The following is a 13,994-nucleotide window of genomic DNA, read 5'->3' on the forward strand; positions in this document are numbered from 1 at the left end:
CATGTAGAACATGCTGTGAGCAACAACAGCAAAAGCTTTGCGACCACACTAATCAGGAGAGAGCGCTTACAGGTTGAGCTTCTGTTGAAATAGCAAAAGCCGTTGAAAAAGGCTGTAAAATATTAAAAATGTTTGAAGTGTGATATTTTCCCAATAGATCTGATAATCATTTTATGGACTACATTAAATATTTCTCAAAACAAAACAGGAAACAGGAAAGTACTGGGTATCAATCCTGGATTATTGATGAAACCACTGAACATGAGTACATAAAAAAATATGAGGAAAATAAGGGGATCAAGTTGGAACCAATAAAATTAAGGTTAACCCTGCCAAAATGTCTGTGGCTAAACCAGCGCTAAAATCGTTGTGGGGTAAAATTTGTCAAAGACCGGACAGAACCAACACAACTCTGATCAGTGACCCTGCTCAGTTTTTACAGTTTATGTTCTCATATTTACAACATTAGTCAGTTCAGTTTTTTAAATGATTACGTTGCACTCGTCCAGTGGCTTTATGTCGAAGACAGAGTGATCAAAACTGCTAATGGTAACGTATTCATCTGTATTTTCAACACGGCTTATAAAAGGCTTGACCTGTCCAATTTAATTGACAGCTCGAAAAAGCGTTGCTTGTACACAGACACCTACAGTGTCATTTTAAAAAGTAGTTCAGGAGAGTGGATGCTGCATTTGAGCGATTAATTAGGTGGTCTTACCAGCGAGCTAGATAAGGGTGACCAAATTTTAGAGTTTTAAGTGCAGGTCCTAAAAACTACAGCTATAAAACTTTAAAAGGAAAAACAACCCTTTCTCAAAATGTTGACGTTGTTCACACAGTATTCTGTCATCTCTTTCTTTAAATCAAAGACTTTGCCAGACACTGATACGTACCACTTGAAAATTTCTTCCCTTTCCTTAGGCATCATGCCATCTACATCATAAAATTTAGGTTCAGGATACGGGCCTACGTAGTTCTGAGGTTCTAGGGTGTTCCAGAAATGGAGGAAGTAACTTCTTGGCTTTAGGAAAGCTGGAAAGTCTCATCGACAAAAAGGACAGACTATCGATGTAAGACTGATGAAAATCGGAATCGATGAAGCACAAAATTTGACCACCTTGTGCAATGATTTCAGGTGTGATTTCTTGTTGTATTTAATAAATTGTACGAATCAAACACTCTAACATTATGTGCGATAAAACTATAACCTTTGTATGTTATAAACGGTTGTATAAAACATCTGTGTTCGGTATCTGTGTTAAGCTTTTCACCACATAGGTTATAGTCTCTTGATGCACACGTGTTTTCTTTGGTTTGAAGGGGTCATAGAGATCATAATATCACATCTACTGCGGGTTTCGAGTCACACATTTCTCACATATTCTCCAACTGAAACCTTGTTTAATGTCTATCAAAACAATATTTTTATCTGCATATTCTCCAACAATCGGGGCACTTTGTAGATTCAGTTTTAGCATCGTGTTTGTAACAATCGTGGCAAACATTACAGCTAAATACAGAACAGTGTTTTCGCAAATTGTGTCATGCAATTCCTTGCGCTACCACTAGAGACGCTAGATAAGAGAAAGAAATGGAAGAAGAAGTGTGAGCTAGGCACGAATCTGTGAAGTTGCTGTTGAATACTTGGTGTCTTGCTCTTACATAAAGAGTGTAAAAACAAGTAAATAGTTTTTTCATGGGGAGCTGTATTAGATTGAAAGAATGAATATCCCAGTTTGTTGTTTATACGGTACACGGTTATGATTTTACTTTTTAAAAGTGTCTGGAATTTTTATACATCAGCTGGGTTTTTAGGTAATCCCGCATCATGTTTAGCGATTTAGCGATCTTTTCAATCTGAATATAGTTTTTGTCAGGATTCATGCAAGTTGTGCAACGCATAAGGCAAAGCACATGTTGTCTCGTTTGTGAAAAATGTATAAATGTCTCATTTTTTTCTGAACTGCTTTTGAAATGAATATTTGACCTACCTTTTTTCTAAATGCTCCCCCACTAGGTGGACAAACTATTTGGATTACTAATTCGAGAGTGTCATCCGTAAAGATTTCGCCTTTACATTGAATGCTAGTCTCCTCTTGTTGTTGTTGTTAGAAAGAATCACAACGTTGTCTAACATGTCAAAACATAAAATATTACCACTTAGCAATATGTCAGATGTTGTATAGATTGTTCTAACAAATAAAATTGAATTACCTATGAGGATAGGGATCAGTTAGTACGTTATCTGAAATACTACACTGGATAAACATAGTCTTTCATCGGTAAGAAAAAGTTTAAATTAATTTAAATCTAACTTTGAACTAACTAACCTGCATATTTTGAATGTAAATTGACCCATTAAGTACAATCTTCTGAATATTTTATGAATTAATATTATGTATTGGGAAATATATCTAAATATTACACAAATATTAAACATTGAAATAAATGAAATTACCTAATGAAATTACTCTCTCACAAAGTTTTTAAGTTTGGAGGAGCTTAAAAGTTCTTTATCCTGTGATGTCTGGGTGTGAAGACTGTGTTACGTGGGAAAGTGAACGGTTGTGTGTGTGTAATTGTGTATTGGTGTGTGTGTAAGTTTGTGTGTATGTGTTATCTATATCTGATGCAGAGAAGCTCGTCCATGCGTTTATGACCTCTAGAATAGACTACTGTAATGCATTACTAGGTGGATGTCCTGCATCATTAATAAACAAGCTTCAGTTAGTTCAGAATGCCGCAGCAAGAGTTCTTACTAGGTCAAGAAAATACGATCATATAACCCCAATCTTATCGTCCCTACATTGGCTTCCTATTAAGTTTCGAATAGACTACAAACTACTGCTACTCACTTATAAAGCACTAAATGGTTTGGCTCCCATGTATCTATCCAGTCTATTAACACGCTACAATCCGTCACGCTCCCTGAGATCTCAAAACTCTGGGCTTCTAGTAGTTCCTAGAATAGCAAAGTCCACTAAAGGCGGTAGAGCATTTTCACATTTAGCTCCTAAACTCTGGAATAGTCTTCCTGACAGTGTTCGGGGTTCAGATACACTCTCCCAGTTTAAGTGTAGATTAAAAACATATATTTTTAGCAAAGCCTACACATAACACACATCACACACATCACATCACAACCTTGTGCTCCAGAATATATGATTACATGCACATTATCAACTTGTGCTGTTAATATCATGAACAGCAGCTACGCTAATTCCTCTCCACTGCTTCTCTTTCTCTCCCCATCCCGAGGCATCCTGAGGTTTGGCCAGCTCCAGTCACGTCCCACCTCGTGAAGATTATGGACCTATGGATGATCATGGAGAAGTAGATGCCGAGTGTTTAAAGGCCCTGGCATGGAGAAGCTGATGCTGGATCTATGATGATCACAAATTGTTCTGTATTGTTGAAAGATTTATGACCAAACTCTTGATGTCACCCATATGAGGATGGGTTCCCCTTTGAGTCTGGTTCCTCTCAAGGTTTCTTCCTCATATCATCTAAGGAAGTTTTTCCTTGCCACTGTCGCCACGGCTTGCTCATCAGGGACAAACGCACACCATTCACCTTCACTGTTGTTTTCTGTAAAGCTGCTTTGAGACAATGTCTGTTGTGAAAAGCGCTATACAAATAAACTTGACTTGACTTGACTTGACTATAGGTGTGTGTGTGCATGTGTGTTCGTGTGTGATTGTGTATGTATGTATGTATGTATGTATGTATGTATGTATGTATGTATGTGTGTATGTGTGTACGTGTGTGCGTGTGTGTGTGTGTGTGTGTGTGTGTGTGTGTGTGTGTGTGTGTGTGTGTGTGTGTGTGTGTGTCTGTGTGTGTTTGTATGTACGTGTGTGCGTGTGTGCGTGCGTGTGTGTGTGCGTGTGTGATTGTGTATGTATGTATGTATGTATGTATGTGTGTGTGTGTGTGTGTGTGTGTGTGTGTGTGTGTGTGTGTGTGTGTGTGTGTGTGTGTGTGTGTTCTTGTTCTCCTATCCCTGTGGGGACTTCGACCTGAATGCGCACTGACTCATGGGGACCCATGTCACGACAAGACAAAAATCTTTGTGACTGTGTAATCTATGCGCCCCTACAGGTCACATACGGAATTGTCGACCCCACCGTTACATTGTTCTGGAAGTGTGTGTCACGTCCTACCCACTCTCTAGCGCTATCTATCAGTCAATAATAAAATATAAATGTAATGTATATTATGCAATAGATTATTATACTATTTACTTATAAATGTATATTAATTTATAAAATTAACTAAATTAAATACATTTACTGTTGATGCAACAGAATGAAACTTTAGGGTACACTGAGCCACAAATTATGTTATTACTAAGCAAATAATTTTTGTTAGATTACATGGATTTGTCTATATTCAAACACATTATTAATGGCAATAGGAAATTAATCTAAAAAAGGTTGGCCAACTCCAGGTCTTTTAATCCTAATTTGCGCATGGACTGTTGTATGCCATGGAAATCTAAATTAATTAATTGTCAATTTAGGTTAAAAAATACTTTATTGTGATTTTGCTAATGGAATATATTATTATTATTAGTAGTAGTAATTTATTATAATTGTATTAAATCATTATAATTAAATGATAATTTTTTTTTTTACTTTCTGGCTGAGCCTTTCTGCATACATAAAACGGAGTTCACATAGAGTTTACTTTCAACAGATCACTAATAAACTTTCTTTCGGCTTCTCCCATAAACTTCCAAAAAAACTAATCACCAAATGTTTAACAAATGAACAGGTTCTGATAATATACAATCGTTGTACCTAAAGTTGGCAGCTGCAATTTTAACTCACCTGGATTATCTCTTTGATATTTCACTACAATATTTACAAATGGTGTTAAGTCCACCACTTACGATGGAAATATGGTATGACGACTCCATTGTAAGCCAAAAAATATCGTAAGTTGAAGATGGTACTATGACAACCTTTTCGGCTTTATGCTGATTTATAATTTTCATTTTCTGCTCTAAACTGATGGCTTTCCTCTTCTTTTTTCACTACCAGCACTATACATACTTGGGCATTTGGAAGACATGCTTTTATCACTTAAATTGCTGTTTGAAACAGATACAAATACACACTGAGACAACTTTACTCCGTCGAGCGCTAGCGAGAGTGGGGCATCTCACAGGGGAGAGGTACACTCATCCCAGCTGCTCGTCCAATGTATTGTACATTGTACACAGATGCCTGTGCCTGTTGTGCCAAATTGTAAATATTTTTTAAATTTTGTCGTATCGCTATCTGCATAGTAACATCGAAAAATAAGTAAGTCGAACTATTGTAACTCGGTTATTATCTGTATTAGATAACTACAGACATTCAGCAAAGCTCTGTGCTCTTTCATGGCCTTAAAAGTTAACTACTAACACACTATTTTCATATAAATGTTTCATGACTTTATTATAAATGTATACATTTATTGTAATTGCTAACTACTAAGATAACAGAGCTCATTATACCTTCAGTCCATATCTGACAGTCTCTGGTTAGTAGTGATGCTATGATATAGCTTTGGCATGACCTAATGGACAAAGGGAGAATGGGGCCAGATACATATCTCTTTATAAAACCAAAGAGGTGAATAGTACAGATATAATCCAATCTGGATCTAGGGCAATGATTTGCTAACAACATGGCTAAAGCCTCTGTAAGGTGCACACAGGTGGACTATATTCTATGCACAAGATGCAACTTTAAAGAGATTAAAGACTGTGAAGTGTGGGGAGGGGACAGTGTAGCTAGACAGCATCAGATGGTGGTCTGAAGGATGGCCCTGGATTTGAAGAAAAAGAGGAGAGTGAAGACTGAAAGAAGAATAAGATGGTGGAAACTGAAGGAGGAAGATTGCAGTGTGAGATTCAGGGAAGAGGTCAGACAGGGGCTCGGTGGTAGTGAAGAGGTGCTGGATGATTCGGCAACTACTGCAGAAGTGATGAGGGAGACAGCTAGAAAAGTACTTGGTGTGAAATCTGGAAATAGAAAGGAAGACAAAGAGACGTGGTGGTGGAATGAGGAAGTGCAGGAGAGCATAAGGGGAAAGAGGTTGGCAAAACAGAATTGGGATCGACAGAGTGATAAGAAAAGTAGACAGGAGTACAAGAAGATGCGGCAGCAGGTAAAGAGGGATGTGGCAAAAGCCAAGGAAAAGGCATATGAGGAGCTGTATGAGAAGTTGGAAACTAAGGAAGGAGAAAAGGATTTGTACCGATTGGCCAGGCAGAGGGACCGAGCTGGGAAGGATGTACTGCAAGTTAGAGCATAAAGAATGGAGATGGAAATGTGTTGACTAGTGAGGAGAGTGTGTTGAGAAGATGGAGGAAGTATTTTAAGCAGCTGATGAATGAGGAAAATGAAAGAAAGAGAATGTTGGACGGTGTGGAGTTGGTGAAGCAGGAACTGGTTATAATTAGTAAGGAGGAAGTGAGAGCAGCAATTAAGAGGATGAAAAGTGAAAAGTCAGTTGGACCAGATGACATACTGGTAGAAGCATGGAGATGTTTAGGTGAGATGGCAGTGGAGTTTTTAACAAGATCGTTTAAAAGGATTTCGGAAAGGTGAGAGGATGCCTGAGGAATGGAGAAGGAGTCTGCTGGTACCAATCTTTAAGAACAAGGGGGATGTGCAGACCTGCAGTAACTACAGGGGAATAAAGTTGATCAGTCACACCATGAAGTTATGGGAAAGAGTAGTGGAAGCCAGGCTGAGAGAAGAGGTGACCATCTGTGAGCAGCAGTATGGTTTTATGCCGAGAAAAAGCACCACAGACGCATTATTTGCTTTGAGAATGTTGATGGAGAAGTATAGAGAAGGTCAGAAGGAGTTGCATTGTGTGTTTGTGGATTTAGAGAAAGCATACGACAGGGTGCCAAGACATGAGTTGTGGTATTGTATGAGGAAGTCAGGTGTGTCAGAGAAGTATGTGATAGTGGTGCATCGCCAAGGTAAAATTTATATTTTTTATTTTTAAATCTCTACACTTGTGGAAAGTGGAAGCTCAGTGGGTAAGGTGTTGTTTTAGTGATTAGCAGATCACCTCAGTTTTGAGGGTTCAATCTCCAGCATCACCAAGGCAAATTTTTATTTCTCTTTAGAAATCTAATAGTTTGTCCACTTTGTGACTTTAAACTGTAAATCTAAATGTTAATTAATGAAAACCTGTATAAAAGATTGCTTTATTTCTTTGTCTTTTATTAAAAACTTGTTTGGCCTACTTTTAGTTACATGGTGTTGAAGTATGACAAAGAAGCGATGTTGGTTCATTAGGCTTACGGAAGTCAGAAATAATAGCTCAGTTGGTAGTGTGTTGGTTTACCGATCAACAGCTCCCCGCAAGGTTGTTGATTCTAGCCCCACCATTGCAAAGCATATCTTTTTATTTTTTTTTTAATCCAATAGTTTGTCTACTTTGTTACATTAATCTGTAAATCTATTTGTTAATTAAAGAGACCTGTTGAAAAGATTGCTTTATTTATTTGTCTTTTTCAAATACTTGTTTTGCTTACTTTTAATATGAGTTACATGGTGTTGAAGTATGGAAAAGTAGCCATGTTGGTTCATTAGGCTTATTGACTGCTAGCACAAGCCAGAAATATTAGCTCAGTTTTTAAGGTTTTGGTTTACCTATCATCGGCTCCCCACAAGGTTGTGGGTTCTAGCTCCACCATTGCAAAGCATTTTTTTTATTTTTTTATATTTAAATACAATATTTTGTCTACTTTGTTACATTAATCTATAAATCTATTTATTAATTAAAGAGACCTTTTGAAAAGATTGCTTTATTTCTTTGTCTTTTTTAAATACTTGATTTGCCTACTTTTAATATGAGTTACATGGTGTTGAAGTATGGAAAAGTATCTATTTTGGTTCATTAGGCTTACTGACTGCTAACAGAAGTCAGAATTAATAGCTCATTTGTTAAGGTGTTCGTTTACTGATCACAGTTCCCCACAAGATTGTGGGTTCTAGCCCCACCATCGCAAAGCTCAATTTATTTTTTTTTGGAAATCCAATAATTTGTCTACTTTGTTACTTTAATCTGTAAATCTATTTGATAATTAAAGAGATCTGTTGAAAACATTGCTTCTTTGTCTTTTTTAAATACTTGATTTGCCTACTTTTAATATGAGTTACATGGTGTTGAAGTATGGAAAAGTAGCCATTTTGGTTTATTAGGCTTATTGACTGCTAATACAAATCAGAAATAATAGCTCAGTTGGTAAGGTGTTGGTTTAGTGATCACAGCTCCCCACAAGGTCGTGGGTTCTAGCCCCACCATCGCTAAGCATAAATCTTTTTCGGAATCCAAACGTCTGTTATGGCATACCGTCCACAATAATCAAAGTAAAATAATAATAGCAGTACATCAGTGACACATAGACCCAGGATTTGAAGAAAAATATGATTGCATCAAATCGCATCAGAATCGACAAAATCCAGAAAGTAAAAATGAATGAACAAAAATCTAAAACAGTAAGTAGAATACAAAACAAAAACAGCCACCGAAAACTCGACTCGAAATATCGCCTAAGATCAGTGAAATCAACTAAAATCTTTGAAAATGCAAAAAAAACCAAACATTGACCGAAATCGACATCAATCCCCCATCACAACAGCATCAAATAAGCCTAATCACAACATGATGAACCAGGAGTGGGCGAAAAACCCTGACAGCAGCCAATTTTCAAGGAAAATTCCCACCCTGCCCGCAAGTGGCGCGACAGTGGCTTCACCACCAAGGTCATCCTCAGTCGTGACAGTACAGGTAGCTAAAACATAACACATAAGAAAACAAAACCGAACCAAAAAATATGGAGTCTAGTGACTCTCTACCATTCCCTGTGATTGTGGATGATAAACACAACCCATTATTTGCTTGATACACAGAGCTTCTAATATTGACTTAATCACGTTATTCAGAAAATGTGGTCCATTGTCAGAACTCACCTTATCAGGTATTCCAAACTTTGGAAATACTTCTCTGACCAAAAACCTAGCTACAGTCTTTGCATCATTCTTAGCTGTAGATATTGCCTCCACCCATCTGCTAAAATGATCTATCACCACCAAATGTATCTCTTTCCTTCCTTTCTGTCTCCCATGTCCACAAAATCCATCATTAAATGTTTAAATGGTCCCCTTGGTTCAGGTATGTGACTGATCGGTGCTGTAAAATGTTTTCTGACATTACATGCTGCACATAGCTCACAGGATCTCAGGAATTTGTCCACCATACTGGCCAGGTATGGGGACCACCAATTCCTTCAGATTGTGTCTATGATCTCCCTACGATTACAGTAATCTACCCCATGCGCTTCATTAATGAGCATTGACAAAAGAGCTATACGTACCACCCATACTCCATCAATGCTTCTCCATAACCCTGTGTTGGGATCTTATACTGCACCTCGTTTCTTCCACATCTCCTTCTCCTCCCCACTTGCTACATACTGGTAGTCCCCAAGATCTTTCTCTGTCACCTGTCCCTATTCTTCCTCCTGTTCCTCGCCCTGCATCATTACTTTTACACTTTTTTTGTCTTTGCTTGCTGGTTTGGTCTTGCTGTTTGGTCTTGCTGATTCAGTCCCATCCACGGTCCTGCCCAGTTTCCTGGATTTTGCCAGCCTTGATTTTGTTGGGGGTTGCTTTGCTGTTGTCTTACTGGATATGGGCAGTCCCTCATCATGTGATTGGGATCTTGGCAGTTCCAGCATCTTCCTTCTCTCTGTGTTTGATAATTTCTTGGTTGAAACATTCCTCCTCTGCCTCGACCTCTTCCTTGTCCCCACCCTCTGTATTGTGGCGGATATACATTGCAATGGTGGGGCTAGAACCCACAAACTTGCGCGGAGCTGTTGATCAGTAAACCAACACCTTACCAACTGAGCTATTTTTTCTGACTTGTGTAAGCAGTCAATAAGCCTAATGAACCAACATGGCTACTTTTTCATACTTTAACACCATGTAACTCATATTTAAAGTAGGCCTAACAAGAATTTAGAAAAGACAAAGAAATAAAGCAATCTTTTCAACAGGTCTCGTTACTTAACAAATTGATTTAGACATTAATATAACAAAGTAGACAAAATATTGGATTAAAAAAAATTAAAAAATCATGCGTTGCGATGACAGAACCCTCAACTCTGTGTGGAGCTGTTGATCGGTAAACCAATACCTTACCAACTGAGCTATTATTTCTGAGTTTTACAAGCAGTCAATAAGCCTAATGAACCAACAGCGCTACTTTTCCATACTTCAACACTTTGTAACTTATATTAAAACTAGGCCAAACAAGTATTTAAGAAAGCTAAGAAATAAAGCAATCTTTTCAACAGGTCTCTTTAATTAACGAATAGATTTACCCATTAGTGTAACAAAGTAGACAAACTATTGTATAAAAAAAAAAAAAAAAGAATTATGCTTTGCGATGGTGGGGCTAGATCCCACAACCATGTGGGGAACTGTGATCAGTAAACCAACACCTTACCAACTGAGCTATTATTTCTGACTTGGGTTAGCAGTCAATAAGCGTAATGAACCAACATGGCTACTTTCCCATACTTCAACACCATGTAACTCATATTAAAAGAAGGCCAAACAAGAAAAATGAAATCTTTTAAACAGGTCTTTTTAATTGTCAAATATATTTACAGTTTAATGTCACAAAGTAGACAAACTATTAGATAAAAAAAAAAAAAAAAAAAAACATTTTTACCTTGTCTGTCTCTGGGTTTAAAGCCACAACCTTGTGTGGACCTGCTGATAGATTTACAGTTTAATGTCACAAAGTAGACAAACTATTAGATAAAAAAAAAAAAAACATTTAGGCCAAACAAGTAAAAAGGAATCTTATAAACAGGTCTTTTTAATTATCAAATAGATTTACAGTTTAATGTCACAAAGTAGACAAACTACTAGATTTAAAAAACAAAGAAGATTTTTTACCTTGTCTGTGTCTGGGCTTGAACCAACAACCTTATGGGGACCTGCTGATAGATAAACCAATGCTTTAACACATTAAGCTATTCTCTCCTGTTTGCGCAAGCAGTCAATAAGCCTAATGAACCAACATGGCTTCTTTTCCATACTTCAATACCATGTAACTCATATTAAAAGAAGGCCAAACAAGTCTTTTAAACAGGACAAAAAAATACAGCAATCTTTAAAACAGGTCTTTTTAATTATCAAATAGATTTACAGTTTAATGTCACAAAGTAGACAAACTATTAGATTTCAAAAAAGATCTACAATTCTGTTATCTTGGCTGTTTCTGGGCTTAAACCAACAACCTTGTGGGGACCTGCTGATAGATAAACAAATAAATAGATAAAAAAAAACAATCTTTTAAACAGGTCTTTTTAATTATCAAATAGATTTAGAGTTTAATGTCACAAAGTAGACAAACTATAAGATAAAAAAAATGAAAAAAAATAAAAATAAACTGATTTTTTTCCTGGTCTGTGTCAGGGCTTGAACCCACAACCTTGTGTGGACCTGCTGATAGATAAACCAACGTCTTAACACGTTGAGCTATTCTTCCCTGTCTGTGCCAGCATTCAATAAGCCTAATGAACCAACATGGCTTCTTTTCAATACTTAACTACAATGTAACTCATATTAAAAGAAGGCCAAACAAGAAAAAAGCTATCTTTTAAACAGGTCTTTTTATTTATCAAATAGATTTACAGTTTAATGACACAAAATAGACAAACTATTAGATTTCAAAAAAGAAATACAATTCTTTTAAATTGTCTGTTACTGGGCTTGAACCCACAACTTTGTAGGGACTTGCTGATAGATAAACCAATGCCTTAACACTTTGTGCTATTCTCTCCTATTTGTGCAAGTAGTCAATAAGCCTAATGAACCAACATGGCTTCTTTTCCATACTTTTCCATACTTTTCCAAAGTCTTTCAAAAAAGACAAAGAAAAAAGCAATCTTTTAAACAGGTCTTTTAAATTATCAAATAAATTTACAGTTTAATGTCACAAAGTAGACAAACTATTAGATAAAAAAAAAAAAAACTTTTTATCTTGGCTTTTTCGGGGCTTGAACCCACAACCTTGTGGGGACCTGCTGAAAGATAAACCAATGCCTTAACACATTGAGCTAAAAACCTTAAAACTTTTTAACTTGGCTTTTTCAGGGCTTAAACCCACAACATTCTGGGGACCTGCCGATAGATAACCCAATGCCTTAACACTTTGAGCTACCCGTTTGTGCAAACAGTCAATAAGACTAATGAACCAACATGGCTTCTTTTCCATACTTCACTACCATGTAACTCATATTAAAAGAAGGCCAAACAAGAAAAAAGCAATCTTTTAAACAGGTCTCTTTAATTATCAAATAGATTTACAGTTTAATGTCACAAATTAGACAAACTATTAGATTTTAGCAGTCAATAAGCCTAATGAACCAACATGGCTTCTTTTCCATACTTCACTACCATGTAACTCATATTAAAAAAAGGCCAAAAAAGTCTTTCAAAAAAGACAAAGAAAAAAGGAATCTTTTAAACAGGTCTTTTTAATTATCAAATAGATTTACAGTTTAATGTCACAAAGTAGACACACTATTAGATTAAAAAAAAATAATAATAATTTTTATCTTGGCTTTTCGGGGCTTGAACCCACAACCTTGTGGGGACCTGCTGATAGATAAACCAATGCCTTAACACGTTGAGCTATTCTCTCCCGTTTGTGCAAGCAGTCTATAAGCCTAATGAACCAAAATGGCTTCTTTTCCATACTTCACTACCATGTAACTCATATTAAAAGAAGGCCAAACAAGAAAAAAGCAATCTTTTAAACAGGTCTCTTTAATTATCAAATAGATTTACAGTTTAATGTCACAAATTAGACAAACTATTAGATTTTAGCAGTCAATAAGCCTAATGAACCAACATGGCTTCTTTTCCATACTTCACTACCATGTAAATCATATTAAAAAAAGGCCAAAAAAGTCTTTCAAAAAAGACAAAGAAAAAAGGAATCTTTTAAACAGGTCTTTTTAATTATCAAATAGATTTACAGTTTAATGTCACAAAGTAGACACACTATTAGATTAAAAAAAAATAATAATAATTTTTATATTGGCTTTTCGGGGCTTGAACCCACAACCTTGTGGGGACCTGCTGATAGATAAACCAATGCCTTAACACGTTGAGCTATTCTCTCCCGTTTGTGCAAGCAGTCTATAAGCCTAATGAACCAAAATGGCTTCTTTTCCATACTTCACTACCATGTAACTCATATTAAAAGAAGGCCAAATAAGTATTTCAAAAAAGACAAAGAAAAAAGGAATCTTTTAAACAGGTCTTTTTAATTATTAAATAGATTTACAGTTTAATGTCACAAAGTAGACAAAATATTAGTTTAAAAAAAATAAATAAATAAAATTATCTTGGCTTTTTCGGGGCTTGAACCCACAACCTTGTGGGGACCTGCTGATAGATAAACCAATGCCTTAACACTTTAAACTATACTCTCCAGTTTCTGCAAGCAGTCAATAAGCCTAATGAACCAATATGGCTTCTTTTCCATAGTTCAATATCATGTAACTCATATTAAAAATAGGCCAAATAAGTCTTTCAAAAAAGACAAAGAAAAAAGCAATCTTTTAAACAGGTCTTTTTAATTATCAAATAGATTTACAGTTTATTGTCACAAAGTAGACAAACTATTAGATTAAAAAAAAAATAATAATAATTTTTATCTTGGCTTTTTGGGACTTGAACCCAAAAACTTGTGGGGACCTGCTGATAGATAAACCAATGCCTCAACACTTTGAGCTATTCTCTCCCGTTTGTGCAAGCAGTCAATAAGCCTAATGAACCAAAATGGCTTCTTTTCCATACTTCAATACCATGTAACTCATATTAAAAGAAGGCCAAATAAGTCTTTCAAAAAAGACAAAGAAAAAGCAATCTTTTAAACAGGTCTTTTTAATT

This window comes from Silurus aristotelis, assembly GCF_946808225.1.
Source record: "Silurus aristotelis genome assembly, chromosome: 3".
In the NCBI taxonomy this organism is placed as follows: domain Eukaryota; kingdom Metazoa; phylum Chordata; class Actinopteri; order Siluriformes; family Siluridae; genus Silurus; species Silurus aristotelis.